We start from the raw sequence: 15,269 nt of genomic DNA, 5'->3' as shown, positions 1-15,269 counted from the left end.
TCCTAATCCCAGAGAGGAAGAAGCAGGTGGGGTTTGAAGCCAACCTACTCTACACAGAGAGTTAAAGGCCAGCCAAGATGGCACAGCTGAGACCCTGTCTCAGAAATAAACAAGAGTTCTATCTGAGCAGAGCTGGATCACAGCTCCATATACTTGGACATGCCTATAGTCCTAGCACCCATGAAGCAGAGCCAGGAACAGCAGTGAAGGTTTGAGGCCAGCCTGTTTAATGTAGGGTTCTAGGTCAATCTAGACTACTGAGAGAAGAAAAAGAGTTCTCTCTAATCAAGCATCTAGATTCTAATTTTGTCAGTTGACCCAAAAATATAATAATAGTATTTCTTTTCCTCCAGAGATACTTAGCTTTTATACGTATGCCTGCTATATATATATATGTGTGTGTGTGTGTGTGTGTGTGTATTTTTTTTTTTGCTTACATGTATATTTGTGTACCACATACATGTCTGATGGCTGTTAGCTGCCAGAACCCAGGTCCTTTGGAAGAACAGCAAAGGCTCTTAAACACTGAGCCACCTCTCCAGCCCCTGCTGTGTCTCTTTAGGTTCAGCTACTGTGGAGCATTCCTTAAACCTTCTTTTTACGTGTGTGCACATGTGTATCTTTTGTGACAATGGAAGAGGGGTTTTTTCAGGGTTTTTTGTGGGAAGTGTTTTGTACTGTTTTGGTTTCATTTTGTATATGTGCATGAGTGTGTGTGTGTGTGTGTGTGTGTGTGTGTGTGTGTGTGCAAGTGTTCCTGTATGTGGGGTATTCATACACAGGATGCATGTGCATATGAAGACCAGAGGTCAACATCAGGAGCCTTGCACTACATTTCACCTATTCAACTACCTGATCATAATTCAGGGCTTGGCCTGTCTAAGCCTCCCCAGAGCTGAATTACAGGTATGTGTCACCCCAACCTAACTTTTGTATTTTAACTATTTTTTTTAAGTATATGTGTGTCATATATGTGTGGAGTGCATGTGCGAGCAGTTCACACACAGTTAAAGGTCAGAAGAGGGTATCTGGAGCCTTCCTCATTCCTGTCTCTCTTACCTTACTTCTTTGAGACATGGCCTCTCACTGATCCCAAAACTTACTGTTTCCAGCAGACTGGCTTGTTAGCAGTCGCCTACCGCTTGAGAGCTGGGGACTTGAAGGTACGTCTCCAAGCCTGCCCAGCAAACGCTGCTAACCAATGAGCCATCTCCCCAGCCAGCATTCCAGCCCCTGTCCTTGGTTTGGTTTTTTTCTAATGTATCTTCACTTTGTCAACTGAAGTTTTCTCCCAGCCTTTCTTCCGTTTCGTGTTTTAATTTTACTTATTTATTATTGTAGTTGTTTACGTATGTAAGATATGGGGTGTGAGCAGACTGCATGAGGGCAGTCAGAGCGTTACCTTGTAGAATCAGTTCCCGAATTCCACCTTTCACGTGGGTTCTCAGCGTGCAATGTAGGTCATCAGGCCATGCAACAAGCACTTTTACCCACCACACCACCTCAGCAACCCTTGCTTTGTTTCTGAGACATGGTTTTATGTAGCTCAGGCTGTCTTTGAGTACTAGGTAGGGAGCCAACCAAGAATGCCCTTGAACTTCTCACTCTCCTGCCTCTACCTGCCTAGTGCTAGGGTTACAGTTATATGGTGCTGGGGACCAAAGCCACAGCTTTACAATGCTAGCAACTGTCTACAGCTGAGCTACATTTTGAGGGGGGAGGGGTTATAGCTTTGTTGTCTTTCTTTTTTTCTAAACTAGAAAATCCTCCTGCCTCAACCTGCTGAGTGCCAGGATTGTAGAAATGTACCACCACCCTTGACTGACATTGATTTTTTTTTTTGTCATTAATTGCTTGTCTCCAGGATGTGTGGGTTTGCAGTCCTCAAACCAGTTCTGGGGCAATGGTAACACCCGAAATGCAGCCTCTGGAAAACAAAGCTCTTGCTCCAGAGTGCAAGAACACGGCCTCCATGACCTGCAGCTTTTAGCTACAGCCGGGGATTAGGGATCAATGTGGCTCTCTTGACTTCTGGCAGATTGTGAATGTACAGGCACCTCAGACACTCTATTCATGAAATAGAAACATTAATGACTTTGAAAGTATAAATATAAAACTTTCAGACACTATAGTCATTTGGAAGAACATGGGGTTTGGAAGAAGTTTCATGACAATAGTGTAACAAGGCTCCCACCTCCCCCTCCTCCTACCCCTGCCTCTTCCATGATAGCTCAGTTGGTTAAAAAAGGAAAGAACAGGTCCCACAAAGTTGTCCTCTAATTCTCCCTCTCCCTCTCCCTCTCCCTCTCCCTCTCTCTCTCTCTCTCTCTCTCTCTTTCTCTCTCTCTGTCATACACCACACCATACACACCATAGTACACCCCCACTTACACAAGAATAATAAATACAATACAATAAATAATAATCTAACAATGGAAGACTGCTTGTAGTTAAGAACCTGTTCTTCCTCTTTGTGTGTGTGTGTGTGTGTGTGTGTGGTTTATTATTGCTCTAATCAAGGAATAAGTACATGCTTTTCCTTTCTTGGATACTGGAGATTATAACTAACTATTCCTTTAAGATTTTTAAATTTTTGTTTGACAATTTCATACAAGAATACCAGAGGTGGTGGGGGTGGTGTTTGGGTGTTTGTTTGTTTGAGACAGGTTCTTGCTATATTGCCTTGGCTGGCCTGGAGCTTGATACATCTGAGTACTGGGATTAAGTAATGTCTCTAAGCCTGGCTAGGTGTTTTGATCATATCTGCTTCCAGCTCCTCCCTCCTGCTCTCCTGCTCCCCCAAACAAGCTCCCTTCACTTTCATGTCCTTTTTTGCTGTTGGTTCTTGTTTTTTAAGACAGGTTTTCTGTGTATCCCTGGCTGTCCTGGAACTTTGTAGATGTAGGCTGCCCTCGAACTCAAGAGTTCCATCTGCCTCTACATTCTGAGTGCTGGGATTCAAGGTTTGTACCACCCACCACTGGCTTCCTTCCTTCCTTCCTTCCTTCCTTCCTTCCTTCCTTCCTTTCTTCCTTCCTTCCTTCCTTCCTTCCTTCTTTCTTCCTACAACTCATTGAGTGCATTAGAGCTATCTGCATTCACATAGGTGTGGAGCCATATACAGGAAGTTAAGGAACCTACCAGTGGTCACATCCTCAAAGAAAAATGGTTCCACTCAAACACACACACACACACACACGAGAGAGAGAGAGAGACACAGAGAGAGAGAGAGACAGAGACAGAGAGAGACAGAGACAGAGAGACAAAGAGAGAGACAGAGAGAGAGAGACAGAGACAGAGAGAGAGAGAGAGAGAGAGAGAAGAATAGAAAATATCAGGTGGACAGTGAGCCAGAATGTCAAGCAGACAGGTTTTTTTGTTTGTTTGTTTGTCTGTCTCTGTTTGTTTGAGACAAGGTCTCCATATATAGTACTAGCTGTCCTGGAATTCACTATATATACCAGGCCGACCTCAAACTCACAGGGATCCATCTGCCTCTGTAGAATTCACGGCATTCGTCACCATGCTCTGCTACTTTTTTTTTTTTTAAGATTTGTTTATTTATTTCATGTATGTGAGTACACTGTACACTGTTGCTAGCTTTGGACACACCAGAAGAAGTAAGTCATTGTATCCCATTACAGATGGTTGTGAGCCACCATGCACCATGTGGGTGCTGGGAATTGAACTCAGGACCTCTGGAAGAGCAGTCAGTGCTCTGAACCACTGAGCCTTCTCTCCAGCCTGTGCTACTTTTTTTTTTTTTAATTGAGACAGTCTGTCTATATTGTCCAAGTGACTACACTCCTGGGCTCAGAAAACCCTCATGCTCCAGCCTCCTAAGAAGCTAGGGCCACAGTGTGGGCCACCACTCCCAGCTCTGCTTCTACCAACAAGCAGACCATGACATTGAAGCATTCAGAGTGATCTTCCCAGAGGCAAATCAGCAAGATAAGTCCTTGTGTTCTAATCTCTGGCCCTCTCCCAACACAGCCTGTTCCCTTTTGTAGCTCTAGGCTGGCCTTGGATTGTCCCTCTGGCCATCAGCCACCAACGAACTCCTCTAGGAGCCAAGAAGCCTGTTTTCCATGCCTGTTCTTGCTGCTTTCCCTAGCTGCACCCAGCTTTTCCCCCAACTTCTGTAGATGTACCCCGGGATCCTCAGGAGTAAATTGAATGTGTTGGCCTGATCCTTCTTTAGGCTTCATCCCAACTTCTTTCTTAAATTAAAAAAAAAAAAAAAAAAAAAAAAAGTAAAACAATAAAAAAAAAATTAGGAGCTGGAGAGATGGCTCAGTGGTTACCAGCACTGGCTGCTCTGCTCTCCCAGAGGACCAGGGTTCAATTCCCAGCACTCACATGGCAGCTCACAACTATCTGTAACTCCAGTTCCAGGGCGACATGACACCCTCACACAAGCACATATAGATATACATGCAGGGAAAACACCAATGCACATAAAATAAAATAGAAAAAATAAAGCTAGGTATAGTGGCACACCCCTTTAATTCCAGCATTAGGAAGACAAAGGCAAGTGTATCTCTATGAGTTTGAGGTCAGTTGGTTTACATAGTGAATTCCAAGACAGCCAGAGCTACATAGTGAGACCCTGTCTGGAACAAAACCAAAACAATTCAAAATGATCGTTTTATGCCAGGAGTGTTTGTCTGCATGTATGTATGTCTGTGCTCCCCATGTTTGCCTGGCATCTATGAAGGCCAGAAAAGGGAGTTGGATTCTGTGGAACTAGAGTTATGAATGGTGAGCCACCATGACTTACTGGGGTTACAGATGTATGTATGCCACCATGTCTGTTTTTTAGGAGTGCTGAGGTTTGAGTGCAGGGCTGCAGGCCAGGTAAGCATTCCACCAGCTGACCTACTTCTCTAGTACATGAGTTCCAGGTTTTGGAATAAATCTTTGAATCCCCTATGTATCCCAAGCTGGCCTTGAACTGGTGATATTTTTGACTCCCAGGTGCTTGGTTATAGGCCTGCATCACTATACCTAACTGTCAACAAACACTCTTCCTCTCTTCCTCTCCTATCAAGGACCATTGCAGTGTCCAGCTCTAGTTCCTGACAAGGGCATGAAAGAGCAGTTCAGAGGCTCTGAGCCCCAGGGGATGAGCAAGTGAAAGAGATCACAGTCCCCCTCCCCAAGGGGACCAATGAACAAGAACTTGCTAGCCAGATTTTGTGGCTCACAGCTACAATTCCAATACTTGGGGGGGGGGGCTGAGACAAAGGGTTGCTAAGAGTTCTAGGCTAGTCTGGGTGACAGTGAGACTCTATGTAAAAGAAGGAGGGAGGTAGGGGGAGCACCCACACAAAAGAACTTGAGCTTGGAAAGCACATGGTCTGGGGCATTTGGTTCCTGTCTGTACCCTACCTTCCACTTTCTATTTTTTTTTTTTTTTTTTTTTAAGATTTATTTATTTATTATATGTAAGTACATTGTAGCTGTCTTCAGACACTCCAGAAGAGGGCATCAGATCTTGTTACAGATGGTTGTGAGCCACCATGTGGTTGCTGGGATTTGAACTCCGGACCTTCGGAAGAGCAGTCGGGTGCTCTTACCCACTGAGCCATCTCACCAGCCCTACCTTCCACTTTCTAAAGAGCTCATTTTATGTATTGTGGGTGTGTGCATGTGGAGGGAGTCTCCTGGGGGTTGAATTCAGGTTGTTGGGCTTAGCAGCGAACACCTTTACCTGCTCAGCCATCTCTCTGTTCTCTGTCTCCCCAAAGAACTTTTCTGAAAAGATCCCAGACTAGTTGCAGCCCTCCTTTATCCAGAAACTGCAACATCTCCATTCAGGCCCTCCCACAGGCTCCTGTAAGAACAGGGAGGACAGAACGGCCCCATTATCAGAATTCCTGAGCTCAAAGGAGAACTCAAAAGTTTTACACACACACATCAGCATCTTTCATCTTCACCAAAAAGTTGTATTTATTCTTCCTCCAATAGATAAGAAACCAGGAGCTCAGAGAGGTTATTCAACTTCTCCAAGGTCACACAGTCAGAGCCAAGAAATTTGTCACTGAGATATCTTAAACTCAGTAACTCAGTGTTTTCTCAGGCCTGATTTTATTTACTTTCTATTACTTCTTTTTTTTTTTTTTTTTTTTTTTTTTTTTGGTTTTTCGAGACAGGGTTTCTCTGTGTAGCCCCGGCTGTCCTGGAACTCACTTTGTAGTCCAGGCTGGCCTCGAACTCAGAAATCCGCCTGTCTCTGCCTCCCAAGTGCTGGGATTAAAGGCATGCGCCACCACTGCCCTGCTCTATTACATTTTTTTTGTTCTTCTTGGTTTTTGTTTTTTGAGGCAGGGCTTCTCTGGCTGACCTGGAACTCATTATGTAGACTACGTGGCCTTAAACCCAGATATCTGCATGTTTTTGCCTTCCAAATGCTGGGATTAAAGACATGCAACACCACCACCATCCAGTTTAAATTAATCTTTCTTTCTTTCTTTCTTTCTTTCTTTCTTTCTTTCTTTCTTTCTTTCATAGCTATTCCAGCAAGGACTCATACTCCCTGACCTTCCCCTCCCTCTTTGTGAAGCTTTGACAGTCACATGAGACTCTGAAGTAGAGCCCCGACCAAAGGGATGAGATGCATTCATCTCCCAAGATAAAGAAGACAAGGAGCACTTGGCCTTAGTGTGCTTGCTAGACTTGTTTGAGTCTTGGTGTGCCTTTTTCTAAAACAAAAACAAAAACAAAAACAAAACAAACAACAACAACATACAAAACAGTTGCCTGGCTTGGGTACTTGGGTCTTGTTCTTGTATTTCCTGGTGTGAGGACTAAGATTATCCATTATTTCTTTCTAAGACATTTACATATATTTGGGTATCCATAGAGGCTAGAAGGCCTCAGATTCTCTGGAGCTAAAGTTACAGAAAGTTGTTAGCTCCCTGGCATGGGTGCTGGGAATTGAAGTCATGTCCTCTGTAAGAATAGCAAGCACTCTTAAACACCGAGCCATTTCTCCAGCTCTGATTTTTGTGGATTTTTTTTCTGAGACAGGGTTCTATGTAGCCCAGGCTGACCTCAAACATGATATCGTGCTGTCATGCTTTCCAAGTGTTGGGTCTACAGGCATGTGCCGCCATGCTTTGTCTCTGCCTTTCCTCCTTGATACCCCAGGTCACCATCTGGCATTGTTGCCCAGTCTGTGTGCCAGAATCTCTCTGCCAGGCTCCACATAGCAGCAATGTTTTATTTTGTAGCATCAACTCCTCAGATTTTCATTCCATCTAGCTGTGAGAACTATGCATTTTAAGATCAGTACTGAGGGAGTGGAGAGATGGCTCAGTGGTTAAGGGCACAGGCTGCTCATCCTAGAGGACACAGGTTCAATTCCCAGCACCTGCATGGCAGCTTACAATCATGTGTAAGTTCCAGGGGATCTGATGCCCCCTTCTGGTCTCAGAACATCCCAGGCAAAACACCCATATACATTTTTAAAAGTTCTACCAAATTCTTTGTCAAGTTCCGCCCTCTAAGGGAGAGAGCAGCTTTTCCCACTCTTGAACGGGAGTCAGACTTTGAATACATAGCCTGTGACAACAGCAGAAGTAGACAACTTTGGATGTTTGGCCATAAAAAGAATTACAGCTTCCTCCTGGTTTCTTTCTCTTTCTGTGGGCTCACTCTTGGGGAAGTCAGTCCTTGTGTCATAAGGACACTTCCCCGTCTGTGTGGAGGAGTCCCTGTGTGGAGGAAGTAGTGAGTGACCTCCTGGAAAGGGGATCCCCCAGACTTTGGTGAAGCCTTCAGATCTTACAGCCCCAGACAACACATGATTGATTCCTTCCTTTCTGTGTCTGCGTGGTCTCTGTTGTTGCTGTCTTTTTAAAATGTTTACTACAATTGTTTATTTCATGGGGGCGGGGAGCATGTATGTCCACTCATGTGGAACAACTGGCCAGAGCTGGTCCTCTGTCCATCTTGTGAGACCTGGGGATCAGATTCAGCAATTGTGCTTTCCCACCGAGCTATCTTTTCTCTCCTTCTGTTTTCCTTCCTCCTCCCCTGCCTTTTCTCTCCTCTGTCTCTTTCTCTCTTGATGCTACGTAGTCCACGTTGGTGTCAAGCTTGCTGTGGAGCTGGGGCTAAGTCTCCTACTTTTACTTTCCAAGTGTTGGATTACAGGTATGTGCTGCTGTGACCATCTTAGAATCTGATACTATTAACCATGCACTATCCCTGCAAGATGCTTCTTGATATATATATATACTTATGAGAAATCAGTACAAGTATTTTAAAAGACTTGTGGACTGGGGATGTAGCTTAGTTGGCAGTGAGTTCTCAGCATGCCCAGGTCCGAGATTGGATCCCTAGCACCAAAGAAAACCAGGTGAGGTGATGTACACTAGTAACCCCAGCACTCAGGAGGTGGAGGCAGGAGGATTAAAAATTCAAGATCATCCTTGGCTACATAGTAAGTTTGAGGCTAGTCTAGGCTAGTCTGTTAATTTTTTTTTTTTTTTTTTTTTTGATTTTTTGAGACAGGGTTTTTCTGTGTAGCCCAGGCTGTCCTGGAACTCATTCTGTAGACCAGTCCGGCCTCCCAGAAATCTGCCTGCCTCTGCCTCCCAAGTGCTGGGATTAAAGGCGTGCACCACCACTGCCCGGCAAATTTTTTTTTTTTTTTTAAGGAAGGAAGGAAGGAAGAAAGGAAGGAAGGACAAGCCTGGGTTGTGATGTCACAAGCCTAAAACCTCAGCTCTCAGGGGCAGAGGCAGGCAGATCTGAGTTCGGGGCTAACCTGGTTTAAATAGTTTCAGGACTGCCAAGGCTCTGTGGAGAAACCCTATTTTGAATAACAAAAGAAAACAAGAAAAGAAAAACAAAAAAGGCAAAGAAATTAAGCTGGGTAGGAAACCAAACTCAAAGGGTTTCTTTTCTTTTCTTTTATGTTTGTGTTGAGTATTTATTGAGCTTATGGGCCATAATGCCCATGTGGAAGTGAGCAGGTTTCTAACGTGAGTTGCTTGACTCACAGCATTCAAAGCAAGCAGACCAACCTATAAACACAGAGCTTAGGACAGTGTATATTCCCTATGGTGGAGGAACAAGAGGGAGTTTCCTGGAAAGCTGACCTTCCTCGATCTGATAACAATTAAAATCAATGCAGTTACATAGTATTAGTTGAGCTTACCAGGTCAATTTATCTATATACAGAGATATATATTGCCTTTCACTGCATATGAACTATACCTTTACCTAACGGTTAAAACTTCAGCGGTCATGTGCCTGCTACTCATCACACTGGGCAGAACAAGTTCATTCCGGCTCAGTAAACACTGCACTCTGGTGCCTTTACCCAGCACTCAGGAGGCAGAGGCAGGCAGATCCCTGAGTTCAAGTCCAGCCTAATCTACACTGGAGATAACTTCACAGTGATCTGCCTACCTCTGCCTTTGGAGTACTGGGATTCAAGGCTATCACATCATGCTGGTTTGTTTTTTGTTTGTTTTTGTTTTTTTGTTTTTGTTTTTCCAGACAGGGTTTCTCTGTGTAGCCCTGGCTGTCCTGGAACTCACTCTGTAGACCAGGCTGGCCTCGAACTCAGAAATCCGCCTCCCAAATGCTGGGATTAAAGGCATATGCCACCATGTTTTTGATCTTAGAGTAATACGTAGGGAATCTTTAACCCATTCCTGAGGCCAGGCTATGTCAGACACTTTGTCCTTTGAGGAGATGTGTCTCTACCCTGGTTTTGATGCATGCTGCGCCACACCCAAGTCATCTTGCTTTGTTTATTATTTTCATTACAAATTCTCCTCACACCTTTGGGTTTTTTTTTTTGTTTGTTTGTTTGTTTGTTTGCTTGTTTTTGTTTTTAATTGTGAACTACTGAGTTTAATTAAGGTCACCTGCAGAGGGCTCAGGTGGGGGTTCTTTACTAAAGTGTGGGCAACAGAAGAAAATGACTCCCTCTCCCCCCAGCAGCCAGCTCCCATAGGAGGGATGAGCACTCCTTGTTGGGCCTAGACAGACAGCCTCAAGTAGGCTAGAGACGCTGGATGAAGATGCATGTAGAGTCGTGGCTACGACTGCTAGACACTCCTGCATCAAGATAGGCCACTCCTCTCTGCCCAAGCCAGCTGGGTTAAAGCCACCTCTGGGCATCTTCCCAGGCACACGTCACTCCAGAACCCAGCCAGAGATGAACACCGATATCAGTGGGAAATCCCAGACACTCAGCGCTCAGGCCCAGGACTCAGCCTGCAGAGATCAACAGCCTAGTTTGGCTCTCCGGGTCACCCAGGTGAGAAAAATAGTGCCCAGGGGCTTGCTTAACTGGTTTTTGAAGCAAAGCTCCAGAGAACTTGGCACCATGCAGTCAGGTTTTTTATACCTGCCCAGCTCATGCCTGAGAATGAGGTGTGTTCAGCACCGTATAGCTGATGCAGGTGAGATGGCTCTTATGGTAAAGGTGTTTGCTGTCAAGCTTGACAACTTGAAGAGACTTCCTGGGACCCACAGGGTGGAAGGAGGGAGCTCACTGTATTACCATGAGGGCTGGAGCTAAGGTTCTAGCATTCAAAACAAGCCTTTCATTTCCCCAAGACACCTGTAACTGTGTGCTGGCTGGTTTTGTGTGTCAACTTGATACAAGTTGGAGTTACCAGAGAGAAAAGAGCCTCCCTTGAGGAAATGCCTCCATGAGATCCAGCTGTAAAGCATTTTCTCAATTAGTGATCAAGGGTTGGAGGGCACCTTGTGCATGATAGTCCTGGGTTCTATAAGAGAGCAGGCTGAGCAAGCCAGGGGGAGCAAGCCAGTAAAGAACATCCCTGCATGGTCTCTGCATCAGCTCCTGCTCCCTGCCCTGCTTGAGTTCCAGTCCTGACTTCCTTGGTGATGAATAGCACTGTGGAAGTGTAAGCTGAATAAACCCTTTCCTCCCCAACTTGCTTCTTGGTCATGATGTTTGTGCAGGAATAGAAACCCTGACTAAGACACTCTGGTTTCAAGAGATCTGACACCCTCTTCTAGCTTCTAAATGTGCTCAGGCTCTTGCATCTATACATACGTATGCACATACACTCAGGCTCATATGTACATACACACAAGTAAATATATACATACACCGGGTGGTGGTGGCACAAGCCTTTAATCCCAGCACTTGGGGGGCAGAGACAGGCGGATTTCTGAGTTCGAGGCCAGCCTGGTCTACAAAGTGAGTTCCAGGACAGTCAGGGCTATACAGAGAAACCCTGTCTCAAAAAAAAAAAAAAAAATATATATATATATATATATATATACATACACATATATCCTGATCTATATAGGGAATTCTAGGCCAGCTAGACCTAAATAATAAGACCACATTTCTTTCTTTTTTTCTCTTTTAACCCTATTTCAAATAAATAAATAAATAAATAAATAAATAGATCCAGTTGAAGAGATGGCTCGGAGGACCCAGGTTCAGCACCAACATGGCACTTAACTAACACCTCTACAGAAACCAGGCTCAGGGTGCTTGACACCCCCTTCTGACCTCTTCCAGCAGCAGGCATGTATGTGATACACATACATCCATGTAGGAAAAAAATTCCCACACATAAAACAAAACAAAACAAACCAACCAATAATGTGGGGGTGAGAGAGGGTGGGGAGGTCATATAGTCCAGAGTGAACTTGTGCTTGAGTCTCACTCCAGGATCCCTCACAGATGGACTCTGAAGCCTATAAGAGACATGTGAAAGGCACAGGGATTGCATGTGCCCTTGCTAAATGGAATGGAGACCATCCTTGTCATTGCTGTGCACAATTTACTTTATCTATATTACCGCTATGCTGCATGTACACTTGCATGTCAGAAGAGGACATCATATCCCTTTATAGATGATCGAGAACTACTATGTGGGTGCTGGGAATTGAACTCAGGACCTTTGGAATAGCAGCCAGAACTCTTAACTGCTGAGCCATCTCTCCAGCCTCAGTTACATACAAATTCTATAGAAGGGATAATAGGTGGGGAATAATGGGTTGTGGGGTGGGGTTTAATCTGTTCTTTTGTCTTTGAGACTGTGAGAGGTCTGTCTGTCTATATCTCTGGAGTACTGGAATCAAATGGGACTCCCATGCCGGGCAGGGAGAGGCTTGTTTGTTTGGTTTGGTTTGCTTTGGTTTTTCCAGACACGGTTTCTCTGTATGTAGCTGTAGCTGTCCTGGAATGCACTTCGTAGACCAGGCTGGCCTAGAACTCACAGAGATCTTCCTGCCTCTGCCTCCCGAGTGCCAAGGTCAAAGGTGTGCACCACCATGAGTCAATTATGGGGTTTGTTGTTGTTGTAAAGAGCCCTAAGAGATTAAGGAGAAAGAGAAGAGTGCTCAGAAGTAGAAAATCTCGTCTAGATTGTCCACAGACCTGAGGTCACAGCAGCTTTTTCCTAGGTTAAGCGGGATACAAAGTCATTAGAGAGGACTAATGTTCATCTAAAGAACAATTGAGGTGGGAGTTGGGGGCAGAGGGATCAGGAGTTCAAGGTCATCTTCTGATACACAGGGAGTTTGAGGCCAGAAAAAAAGAGACCCTGATTGACAGCAAACAAAAGAAGAGAGGAATGAAGAGGAAGAAGAAAGGGGAAAAGAGGAAGGAGAAGAAAAGGATGCAGGAGGAGGAAGATTCGGAAGAGGAGGAGGAGGAGGAGGAGGAGAAAGACACAGACTCATCATTTGCTCCCAGACACTACCCGAGAGCGTGTGCTTTCTGGGACTGCCCTGACCCCTCTCTGGCTTCTAGGCACTGAGGTATTGCTGACGTGGTCTGGAACGCAGTGTGAAATCAGTTTGGGAGCAGAGCATTTGACCATGAGCCCTGGCTTTGTGACTTCCTAGTGGGTGACCTTGAGCAAGCTGGTAAAACTCTATTACCCCCAGTTGCTCATCTATAAAATCAGAGGTCGTAACCCTCCTGTCTCACCGGGTGAAGGGAGAAAAGCACACATGCAAGAGTCCTGTAAGACAGTGTATGAGAGACAGACAGACGCTTCTCATTAAGTAGCCCAGTGGCCAGGGTCAGGGTTCTGGTACTACCGGCTTTGTCCTTACTCAGAGCAAATCCCTTCTTCTCACCTGAAAGATCTTCACTTGATGGATCAAGTGTGACAATCAACAGTGACCATTGTGACCTGGCTCCTGAGACGACTTTTCAGGTAAAGGGGCTTGCCACCCAGCCCTACCACCTGAGTTCAATTCTCGGCCACGTGGTGGAAAGAGACGTAAGAAATACATTAAGGTCCAATTTCTTTCTTCCTTCCTTTTCTTTGTTTAAAAGCCATTTTTCTGGGCTGGTGAGATGGCTCAGTGGTTAAGAGCACCAACTGCTCTTCCGAAGGTCCCGAGTTCAAATCCTAGCAACCACATGGTGGCTCACAACCATCCATAACAAAATCTGATGCCCTCTTCTGGAGTATCTGAGGACAGCTACAGTGAACTTACATATAATAAATAAATAAATCTTAAAAGAAAAGCCATTTTCCTTAATTTTAACTATTATTTATTTGTGCGTGTGTGTGTGTGTGTGTGTGTGTGTGTGTGTGTGTTTGTGTCTGTGTCTGTGTGTACAGGAGGAAGTCAGAGGGGTGTTAGATCCCCTGGAACTGAGGTTACAGGAAGTTGTAAGCTGCCTGATGTATGGGCTAGGAATATAACTCAGGTCCTCTGCAAGAGCAGTAACTGACTTAACCACTGAGCCATCTCTCCAGCCCTGTTGTGTGCTTAGAGTTCAGCAGAGCTCTGATGGACAGAAGGCACGACAAGCAGGATGCTACATGACTGAACCCAGGATAAGAAAAGTGGGCAGTCTTAAGCACCAAATGATTCATTGGTGTCCTGAACCAATAGGATGGGGGGTTTGAGAAAGCAGCGACTCTTGGCCTATAGGAAGGGAGGATGGGACTTCCTCATGAAGGGAGGACTTTGAAAACCAGTCTTGTGCCAGCCAAATCGGCACACCAACTGTTCTCACTTTTTCTCTATGCTCTGCCCCTCTACAGAACACACATTAAAACTGCTTTGTCTTTATTAGTCTCTTGAATTTCTATCACCTTATTTCCAATAGACGGAACCAACTCTGGAAGGTTGTTCTCTGACCTCTGACTCATGTTCTGTGGCACCTATACTCATGCATGCACACACACACACACACACACACACACACACACCCTGTCAGGATAGTTCAGTGGGTTAAGGTACTTGGCACATACACACACAAAATAAAAACAAAAATGTAAAACAAACAAACAAACAAACGCAAATACATAAAGGTGGGACAAGCAGGCTGTGGGAAACTTAGAGGACCTTGCAAACCACCTGGGCAGGCTGATGAAGGTGACGCTGCCTGAAGCAGTCAGGATTTGGGCAGCCCTGGGTTAAACAGGAGATCCCAGCTGATGGGTTCATTCTCCCAAGCAGCTTTGTGAGGGAGAAAACCTGCCCCCTGAGCACCAGGGCAAACCCAGGGCACGACCTAGGGCTCTGCTACTTGGAAGGGCCACTCTAGCAGAACTGGCGTCTGCAGGCCAGGCAGACATTAGGTCATCCGTGCATCTGAAAACCACAGTCCCGCCCTCCTGGGTCCCCAGAGGCCTTCCTTATCCCTGGTCAGGATCCCTGAGTCCTGAGCTCTGTGTGTCCCCAATCAGGCTCCCAAGGAAAGAGTTGAAACCTCTTGGGCTTCTGTCCAAGCGCTACTTCTAATTTCCCCACTCCCTCATCCCTTGGGAGTAAACAACACAACCTTAAACAAAGGGCTCTGCCTGAGCCTTGAGGAAAACACTGAGCCACGGGGAGCGAGCGTGTTGCACATGTTTATTCTTTATGCCCACACTTTGTTCCCAGATAAAACCTGCAGGAGCTATATGTCTCCTGTCCCCTCCCTGCAACTCCGCCCAGTACTGAGGATACAGCTTGCATGGGGGTAGTAGAGCATGCATGCTTCAAAAAATGCAGAGAATCCATCTTGGCCCCTTTGTAACCTCTTAGTTTTTGGCTTTATTGTCACTATGCAGCCCTAGGCTGGCCACAAACATCTAGGCTTTATCTTAGTGTCTTAAATGCTAGGGTTACAGGCATGAGTCAGCACAGTAGGTAGCATTTGTTGTTGTTTTGAAAGACTATTTCTTTGCTTGAGACAAGGTCTCATATCGTTCAGACTGTTCTTGAAGTTGCTATGTAGGCTAGGTTGGGTTTGAACTCCTAACTCTTGTGCATGTATGTCCTACTTCCTTAAGAGCTAGATTTAT

The sequence above is a fragment of the Mus musculus genome, chromosome 9 (genome assembly GCF_000001635.26).
Source record: "Mus musculus strain C57BL/6J chromosome 9, GRCm38.p6 C57BL/6J".
NCBI classification, from domain to species: domain Eukaryota; kingdom Metazoa; phylum Chordata; class Mammalia; order Rodentia; family Muridae; genus Mus; species Mus musculus.
Note: the sequence above shows the minus strand (reverse complement) of the source record.